The sequence below is a fragment of the Ambystoma mexicanum genome, chromosome 14, assembly GCF_040938575.1.
Source record: "Ambystoma mexicanum isolate Mex_15411 chromosome 14, UKY_AmexF1_1, whole genome shotgun sequence".
Taxonomy (NCBI): domain Eukaryota; kingdom Metazoa; phylum Chordata; class Amphibia; order Caudata; family Ambystomatidae; genus Ambystoma; species Ambystoma mexicanum.
The window spans coordinates 550,852,127-550,862,311 of NC_090940.1; positions in this window are offsets into that span (position 1 = coordinate 550,852,127).

A 10,185-nucleotide genomic window follows, 5' to 3' on the forward strand; every position below is an offset into this window, starting at 1 on the left:
GCAGCACCATACTTTCTAATTCAATGTTTCCCAAATCCATCTGTATTACTCTGTTGAAAATTGAGGGTGACTCGCAGTACCCTTTTGGTAACCTGGTGAGTTTCCATTTTGTGTTCCTGTATGCGAAGCTTGTCAAGTCTTGTGAATCTGGGTGCAGAGGTATTGAGAAAAAGGCATTTTTGAGGTCAATCACGGTGAACCGTGAGGCCTCTGCCGGAATTCCACATAATATTGTGGCTGGGTTTGCTGCTATGGGGTATTGTGCCTCTACAATGTTATTCAAGGGTCTGAGGTCCTGGATAAAACGCCAAGACCCTCCTTTAGCTTTGCGCACTGGGTACACGGCCGTGTTACATGGTGATTCTGGAGGTACCAATATGCCATTATTTATCAGGGCCGTTATGGTTTCGTATATGCCCTCATCTGCTTCTTTTGATAGTGGGTATTGCTTTACTCTAGGTAGTATTGCACCCTTTTTCAGCTTTATTCTTACTCCTCCGATACTCTTTATGCAGCCCACGTCATAGGGACTGGTGGTCCACAGTGATGCTGGAACCTTAGCCACATCTTCCTCGTAGAATGGAACTGGGGTAGATGTGGGTGCCTCAAGTGCCATTGCCATTTTCTGTGCCACTTGTTTATACGTCACTCTTAGCCAGTTATCTACACTCATCATAAATACCATCTCTCCTTCTTCCCTGTCTTCTTAAAAGAGCTCTTCATCGGACACCTGGGTGAGCCTGCATCCCTCAGCCAGGGCTATCACTGCCCTCCATGCTCTCCCTTCCCTGTATTGGGCATGTACTGCGATATAATCAGCAGTTGCTATAATACTTTCGATGCTCACCGAAATCACCTTCCCTTCTGGTTCACTGGCTGGAGTCTCAGGCCTGAACAAATATGCTGCTGGCCTCCTCCAGATCTTTCCTTCTATTCCCGGCATCCATGCAAATGCCATGTCTGTTCCGTACTGGAACAGTTCGCCATCCACCGGCTCAGCTCGAGCTACCGTCTGGCCACAGTACGCTTGCAGTATTTGTCGTGCAGTAAACATGTTTATTCCTGGAGTGGAACAAATTATGCCATTGTCCGTGAAGGAGATTGTCATATTGTCATGATCTCTGCTTCCAAAAGGTCAGGGTTTTCCCAACTCCCTTGGAAGCAGATCCATAACCCAGGTTCCGAGGGCCAACCAGACCCAATTGGGACCTTTTGGACCCAGTCCTGGCGCCAGTGGCACCAGGCTCATAAATATGCCCAGTCCCAGCGCTGGAAGCGCCGGGCTCATAATGCTTGGGTGGACTTACCTGCAGCAGACCATGCTGCTTACTTGCCTGCCAGCTGAGCCTCTGATCCTCTTCTGTTTGGAACTACCTTTCCTGTTGGGTGGGGCAGGAGCCACTCCCTAGATTCAGAACACTGGAACTCTTCTGGAAAGCAGGAACTCTTTTCTTACCTAGGCGTGGCTGTGGAAGGAGACACCTAAGCACTACAGGAGGCTATTTAAACCACACCCGGTGGATGAATCTTGCTTTGCGTTATTCTGCATCCTCTGCAGCAGAACGCTCATCGTGTCTTCTGCATCGGATCCTGGGCCTAAGGAAAAAGGCTTACCATCCTGAATCCAGTCTTCAGCAACACCTATAAAGACAAGAAAGAACAGGTTAGCATTCCGGCATCTGAAAGACAAAGGCTTACCTACTCTTCGTGCGCTCCGGAGGTCTTCACACTGCATTCCGGCATCTGAAAGACAAAAGCTTACCAACTCTTCGCACGCTCCGGAGGCCTTCGGCGCTGCACCCTGCATCTGAAAGACAAAACAAGGTGCGTTTAAAGACATTGGGGAACTTTAATACTCACGTGCCATTACTCCTTTCCACATCAACCCCAGTGGGTATTCCGGCACCCTGCAGCCGCTCCGAACTCGTACCTGCAAAATAAAAGACAGTTAGAGCGCATCGTGAAGCAGGCAACAAGCGCTTACTTACGTGCTTCCAGGCGCTTCTATTAATCACACGGACTCCATCTTCAACTCACTTCAGCCCGTCATCCGCCATCGCCGGAACCTGCAAAACAAGAGACATCATTACTAAAGACTTTAAAGACAATAGAATTACTCGAAACTTACTGTTCGTGCAGTAAACGACGGACAGCAGTCCTCTGAAGTCAAGAGGCCTGCGCTACCGATCCAGTGAAGAAACTGGTTACAGCACCCTGCCCCGAGGCAGATGGAGAGCTCGGCATTCACTTACCTAAGGTGAGAGCGTTAACCTTTGGGGGTCTACAGGAGAGCAAAAAAGGAAAGAGATAGGGACACCCCAATAACCCCAGTTCATTAATCCCATATTTTCTATCTGCAGACATCTTACTCTTGAAGTCAGGCATACAGTGCACAGAGGTCCAGCCCAAAGAGCCAACCGGGTGCTACACATCACCTTTGAAGATACGGTAGTCGCCCAGTCAAGACCGGCGCCTCTGCGAGAATCAGGTGAGCGTTACAGAACGCAAAGCCTACCGCAAAACTCTCGCCCAGGCGCTATGGAAACCTCGGATACTGACCACCTAGCCCGGTTACTTGGGGAACTAAGGGCAGAAGTGCATGCAGCTCGTCAGGAAACGAATGCTCTAAGAAGGGAACTAATTATTTCCTAGGAGAGAACAGACGGTCTTGCTAGACAATTGCTACAGTCACAAGCCGGACAAACCCCGTTACCCGCATCAGGGGCAAATCTTCCTTCAACATCCTCTATGAATCCAGTGCAGATCAACCTACCTGGGAATGTACCTCTGGCTCCGCCCGAACGATTTTCTGGTGACCCAAAGAGGTTTGCAGTATTTATCAATCAGTGCCGGTTGCACTTCTTATGCCGGCCAGCAGCCTTTCCAACTGATCAAGCTAAAGTAGCTTTTGTACTTTTGTACCTTAGTGGCAATGCGGCAGACTGGTCGATCCCTCTAGTTAATCAAGATGATCCGGTTCTCCATGATTTTCAAGCCTTTCAGCTTAGTATGGAAAAACTGTTCGCAAGACATTCACAGGGGCAGGCCTTGGACAATGAGCTTCTTTCGTTGCGACAGGGTAATCAAGACCTTTTGGCTTATATTGCATCTTTCAATAGACTAATAGTGGAAACTCAATGGCCTGAGGACAAAAGGATTACGCTGTTTTACAGAGGTCTACGTGGAGAGCTCAAAGATGTTTTAGCCCAAGTAGTGAATCCCCCACAAGACTGTTCGGATTATATAGACTTGGTCGTTCAAATAGATCATAGACTGCAGAACAGGAAGGCCGACCGTTCCAAGTTTGATGCTCGAGTATTTTCCAAACCGCCAACTCCTTCCAAAGGAGTAGACTCCGGGGAACCCATGCAAATAGGGGGTCTGAAAGGTCCTCTAACACAAAAGGAGCGGGAAAGGAGAAAACAGTTGCAATTATGCCTATATTGCGGAAACTCAGGGCACTTTCTTCGAGACTGTCCGGTGAAACCTGCCAAGAAGGCAGTAGGAGCTGCAGTTACCAAAGTTACAAACTCTGAGCAGGGAAACGACCTCGCCTGACAAGAATAGAGGTCCTCTTGCCGAGCGTGAAAACCAGTTCCGTGACCTCGCATTTCGTGATACCTATGGTCCTCATTAGCCCTGATAATCCGGATCGATTACATGCAATTGAAGCTTACGTCGACAGCGGTGCCATCGGCAATTATGTGGATCATGAAATGGTTTTGAGGATGAATCTAACTCTTTGTCCCAAGGCTGTAAAGGACGTCATTACTACAGTGGATGGTACGGAGATAGCCTCCGGGCCAGTAACGCATACCACTCAAGAGGTGACGCTAGTAAGTCAAGATGGACACCATGAGAAGATCGTGTTCGATGTGATCAAGGCCCCTCAGTTTCAGATTATTCTAGGAATACCTTGGTTAGAGAAACACAATCCTCTGATCGATTGGCGAGCAAGAACGGTCCAGTTTCCAGAATGTGTCTCTACTTGTCACCCTCCACCTGGTGTTGCACTGGCAGCAATTTCTTCAGAGACTCCCCAGTTACCTCCCGAATACCTTGAATACCAAGATGTTTTCCGGAAGGATCAGGCTAACACTCTACCTCCTCATAGGTCTTATGACTGCCAGATAGACCTTATACCTGGATCTACTCCTCCTTGTAGTAGAATTTATGCCCTCACCGAGCCTGAGAACCTTCACCTTCGACAATACCTGGATCAATACCTGGCAAATGGGTTTATTCGTCCTTCCAAGTCCCCTGCTTCTTCAGCTTTGTTCTTCGTTCCAAAAAAGGAAGGAGACCTTAGAACTTGTATTGATTATCGCTCCCTGAACGAGATCACCGTTAAGAATAGATATCCGTTACCTTTGATCCCTGAACTCCTGGACCAAGTCAGAAAAGCATGCATATATACAAAGCTGGATCTTAGAGGAGCTTACCACTTGGTACGAGTAAAAGAGGGCGATGAATGGAAGACTGCCTTCCGCGCCAAGTATGGGCTATTTGAATATCAGGTCATGCCCTTCGGACTTTGCAATGCCCCGGCCGCCTTTCAATATTTTATGAACGATGTCCTCAGAGAGCTCATAGATGTGTGTGTTGTTGTTTACATTGACGACATCCTCGTTTATTCTTCATCGGAATCTGAACATCGGAAACACGTGAAAATGGTCCTCGAAAGATTGCGTCAACACAAACTTTTCGCTAAGTTGGAAAAATGTGTTTTCAACGTGACTGAAGTTGAATTCTTGGGATTCATATTATCACCTGGCGGAGTACGTATGGATTCAAAGAAGGTCGATGCAGTTCTCAAATGGCCATCACCATCCTCCGTAAAAGGTGTGCAAAGCATGTTAGGCTTCGCTAACTTTTACCGCAGGTTTATCCCCGAATTCTCTCGAATAGTCCAGCCCATCACTGCCTTGTTAAAGAAAAACAAACGTTTTGAATGGTCTACTGAGGCGGAACAAGCTTTCCAGGATTTGAAGACTAAATTTATCTCTGCACCAATCTTAAAACACCCTCGCCCCGAACTCCCCTACATCGTGGAAACTGATGCTTCAAGCCTTGCCATGGGGGCAGTTCTATCACAAAAGGACCCGGTAACCAATCAGTTGCATCCCGTGGCATTTTGGTCCCGCAAATTCTCGCCTCCTGAAATCAATTACACGATTACTGACAAGGAACTTCTGGCTATCAAGTCTGCCTTTAAGGCTTGGCGGCATTATCTGCTGGGGGCCCGACACACCGTTACTGTGATTACGGATCACCGAAACCTGCAATATTTGAAAACCGCAAAAGCCCAATCCTCTAGACAACTCCGTTGGGCATTATTCTTTGCCGAGTTTGACTTCATAATTACCTATCGACCTGGTACAAAGAACAGTAAACCTGATGCCCTTTCTCGGATGGGAGTGGAAGAACACTTGATCAACCCTAAACCTGTACCAATCATTCCCGAACAAAGAATTCTGGGTGTAATCGCCACAGAATCCATAGAGGAAGTTAAGGATAAAGCCAGGCAACTTGTAACTCCAGCAGACATACAGAATTGGCATCTGCAGGGAAAGGACTTTGCAGTAAAGGACAACTTATGGTATTTCCAAGAACGATTATACCTACCCAGCACAGATTTACAGAAAAAAGTAATCTCCTGTTATCACGATTCTTTAATGGAAGGTCATCCCGGTATGGCCAAGACCTCAGAAAAGATCAAGCGCTACTTCTGGTGGCCGTCTTGGAAAAAAGATATCAGAGACTTTATAATGTCCTGTGGAGTATGCGCCCAAAACAAGAGTCAAAAGGAAAGACCAGCAGGCCTCTTACGCCCTATTGACATCCCACCTCGCCCTTGGCATACGCTTTACATGGACTTCATCACCGATCTACCTCCATGCTCCGGATACAATACGATTCTAGTAATCGTGGACTTATTGTCCAAGATGGCGCATTTCATTCCGCTCAAAGGCTTGCCAACAGCAGCAACTCTGGCCCGAGAATTTCTCGAAAACATCGTCCGACTACACGGTTTTCCTTCGGTTCTAATTTCGGATCGAGGTAGTCAATTTATTTCTCATTTTTGGCGAAGTTGCTGTCGGTCGGCTCAAATTGATGTGAGACCATCGACCAGTCACCACCCTCAGACCGACGGACAAACCGAGAGGACCAATCAAACTCTGGAACAGTATTTACGCTGCATGCTGCAACAAACTGAAAAAACTTGGAAAGACATCCTTTGGATAGCCGAATATGCCTACAATAACTCTGTCCATTCGGGAACTGGGAAAACACCATTTTTTCTTTTGTACGGCAGTCACCCTCGAACCTCGGAATTGGATCCCCTCCAAGATCTTGAAACGCCAGCAGTAGACTACCTGCATTCTACAATCACCCAAGCCTTTAAGGAAGCTGTTTCTCACCTTCAAAGGGCTAAAGAACAATACAAGAAAGGAGCAGATCAACATCGGAAGGAAGCCCCTCAATATCAAGTAGGGGACCAAGTCTGGTTATCCACCAAATATCTACCTCTAAAAGGGCCACGCACATTCAACCCAAGATACCTTGGTCCCTATTCCATCACTACCATAGTAAACCCAGTAGCGGTCAAGTTGGACTTGCCCCCTCACATGAAGATACATCCGGTCTTCCACGTCTCTCTATTAAAACCCGTGCAACCTCAAACCCGACTAACTAAATCTCCAAAACCCATCCTAGTTGATGGAGAACTCGAGTTTGAAGTCAAAAGCATTCTGGACTCCAAGATCTCCAAATCTAAACTATTTTACCTAATTGACTGGAAAGGCTACGGCCCCCAAGAGAGATCCTGGGAACCTGCTGAATATGTCCACGCTCCTCGCCTAATCAAAAGATTTCACCGAACATTTCCTGACAAGCCAAAACCCCCGGAGAAGCCCGGTTTGGGAGGGGCCTTGAGGGGGGGTACTGTCATGATCTCTGCTTCCAAAAGGTCAGGGTTTTCCCAACTCCCTTGGAAGCAGATCCATAACCCAGGTTCCGAGGGCCAACCAGTCCCAATTGGGACCTTTTGGACCCAGTCCTGGCGCCAGTGGCACCAGGCTCATAAATATGCCCAGTCCCAGCGCTGGAAGCGCCGGGCTCATAATGCTTGGGTGGACTTACCTGCAGCAAGTAAGCAGACCATGCTGCTTACTTGCCTGCCAGCTGAGCCTCTGATCCTCTTCTGTTTGGAACTACTTTTCCTGTTGGGTGGGGCAGGAGCCACTCCCTAGATTCAGAACACTGGAACTCTTCTGGAAAGCAGGAACTCTTTTCTTACCTAGGCGTGGCTGTGGAAGGAGACACCTAAGCACTACAGGAGGCTATTTAAACCACACCCGGTGGAAGAATCTTGCTTTGCGTTATTCTGCATCCTCTGCAGCAGAACGCTCATCGTGTCTTCTGCATCGGATCCTGGGCCTAAGGAAAAAGGCTTACCATCCTGAATCCAGTCTTCAGCAACACCAATAAAGACAAGAAAGAACAGGTTAGCATTCCGGCATCTGAAAGACAAAGGCTTACCTACTCTTCGTGTGCTCCGGAGGTCTTCACACTGCATTCCGGCATCTGAAAGACAAAATCTTACCAACTCTTCGCACGCTCCGGAGGCCTTCGGCGCTGCACCCTGCATCTGAAAGACAAAACAAGGTGCGTTTAAAGACATTGGGGAACTTTAATACTCACGTGCCATTACTCCTTTCCACATCAACCCCAGTGGGTATTCCGGCACCCTGCAGCCGCTCCGAACTCGTACCTGCAAAATAAGACAGTTAGAGCGCATCGTGAAGCAGGCAACAAGCGCTTACTTACGTGCTTCCAGGCGCTTCTATTCATCACACGGACTCCATCTTCAACTCACTTCAGCCCGTCATCCGCCATCGCCGGAACCTGCAAAACAAGAGACATCATTACTAAAGACTTTAAAGACAATAGAATTACTCGAAACTTACCGTTCGTGCAGTAAACGACGGACAGCAGTCCTCTGAAGTCAAGAGGCCTGCGCTACCGATCCAGTGAAGAAACTGGTTACAGCACCCTGCCCCGAGGCAGATGGAGAGCTCGGCATTCACTTACCTAAGGTGAGAGCGTTAACCTTTGGGGGTCTACAGGAGAGCAAAAAAGGAAAGAGATAGGGACACCCCAATAACCCCAGTTCATTAATCCCATATTTTCTAACTGCAGACATCTTACTCTTGAAGTCAGGCATACAGTGCACAGAGGTCGAGCCCAAAGAGCCAACCGGGTGCTACACATCACCTTTGAAGATACGGTAGTCGCCCAGTCAAGACCGGCGCCTCTGCGAGAATCAGGTGAGCGTTACACATATTTAACCTGCTCATTATGTCCTCCCAAGTATGTTCACTGGCGACTCCCTTGAGTACAGGAGTGGGACAGACATGTCATAATCTCCTATAGATAAGGAGATGTTATCAGTAAAGAGAACCAACCCCATAGCCCCAGAAAATCCTTGGGTGTTCATGGCCTTACCTGACATTTTAAATCTACCCTCCCTTATGCAAGACCTGGTTGCCCAGTGTCAACAAGGAATGATCATTTTTTTGTCACCTATCGTTACCTCAATGCGTGGCTCCTCCACACTATTAGGTGTTATCGACAGGATGGGACACACCAAGGACGTCTGTGGGCTGTCCTATTGTGGGTATAATGACTGACCGCTTCCTGTGTAAGGGTTGTGTCCCAGGATAGTCACCCTTCCCAATTGTGTTTGTTGTAGCTGTGTATCGGTGGGGGTTAACTTATGGTCCTGTATTTGAGTGAGCTGTTGCACTGGCTGTACTTGGTGTTGTTGTGTTATTGCCACCTGTTGTTGCGGTAGTGAGTATGTCTGCAACTGTTGTTGTGTTGCTAATTGCTGCTGTGTGCTGCTCTGTTGTATTCCCTGTGGTTGTTGGTAACCCTGCTGCTCCCTCATAGGCCCTTGGTGTCCTTGTTCCCCCCATGCTGGTGGGGAGGGTCTCATTCTACACGTACGCGACATGTGTCCTAACATCCCACAAACCCAACATACAGGAGGTTCCTTGGTTTGCCATGGGAAACTTCCTGCATTATCTTGGTACCCTGGTTTCCCATTGGGGTAGAAACTCTGAAATCCTACCCCTTGCTGTTTTGCAGGTTGGCCAAATCCCCTTCCCCTCATCATTCCTCCGCTTCCCCTGATGTTGTTATAATATCCATTTCCTGGTACCATATACCCTCCTCCTACATTAGCCGTGTATGGTGGGGGTGGTGGCATCTGTTGTGTTATAAGTCGTGGTGATTGTGGTAGTGGTGCTATTTGTAGTTGTGAGGGATCCTGTGCAGCCACTACTTGCGTGGGGTTTGGTGTCATTGTTGTTGGTGTGGTTATTAGTGCTCCTTCCATGGTGTACTTAGTCAGTTTTTTCTGCACTAATTTAACCTCTTCCGCTTTTCTATCTTCTTCCTTTTGTTTCATCTTTTCTTGCCACATCCTACAATGGTGTACTATTGTTAATTGTATTTCCGGCCACGCCTTTGCTTCCATCCCCACTATCTTCTTCAATTGTTTTTGTACTGTCTCCGGAAGCCCTTGTATTAGTATGTGGTAAAAGATTGCCGGTGTCTTGTCCCATTGCTCTTGAGTTTCCATGCGCCACTTCTCCTGAATCTCCTGGATATAATCAACAGGATCTTCTTCCTCACACATCTTGCATTACGTAATTGCTCCTATATCTGAAGTGTCTGGGTATTGTATCCTGAGAGCTTGCCATAATGCATGCCTGCAATTCGCAAATGGCACCCCGTCATGTGATGTGTTCGCTATTGTGACCTCAGGGAATCCTGCCCTCTTCCAGATGTCATCTGCCGCATCCCCTAATATTGATATTAATAGGCCCTTCACGTCTCCTACTGCTAGTTTCTGTCCTGCAGTGTGTTTTTCCATCTCGTATATCCATTTTCCCGCTCCTCCACTTAGTGATGGGAGCCTGCACTTTATATTTTCCTTATCGCCATGCTTCCAAGGGACGTATTGTGTTCTAACCCCCCCCCCTCTCCAATAGCGGCATTAGATTGTGCCCCATCAGTCCCCCTAGTTGTCGCGGTGTGGAGTCCGTATAGCCCTCCTCTTCTTCTGTGTCAACTAGATCATCTGTCATGTCCATATTACCAATGCTTGTTGTAGCT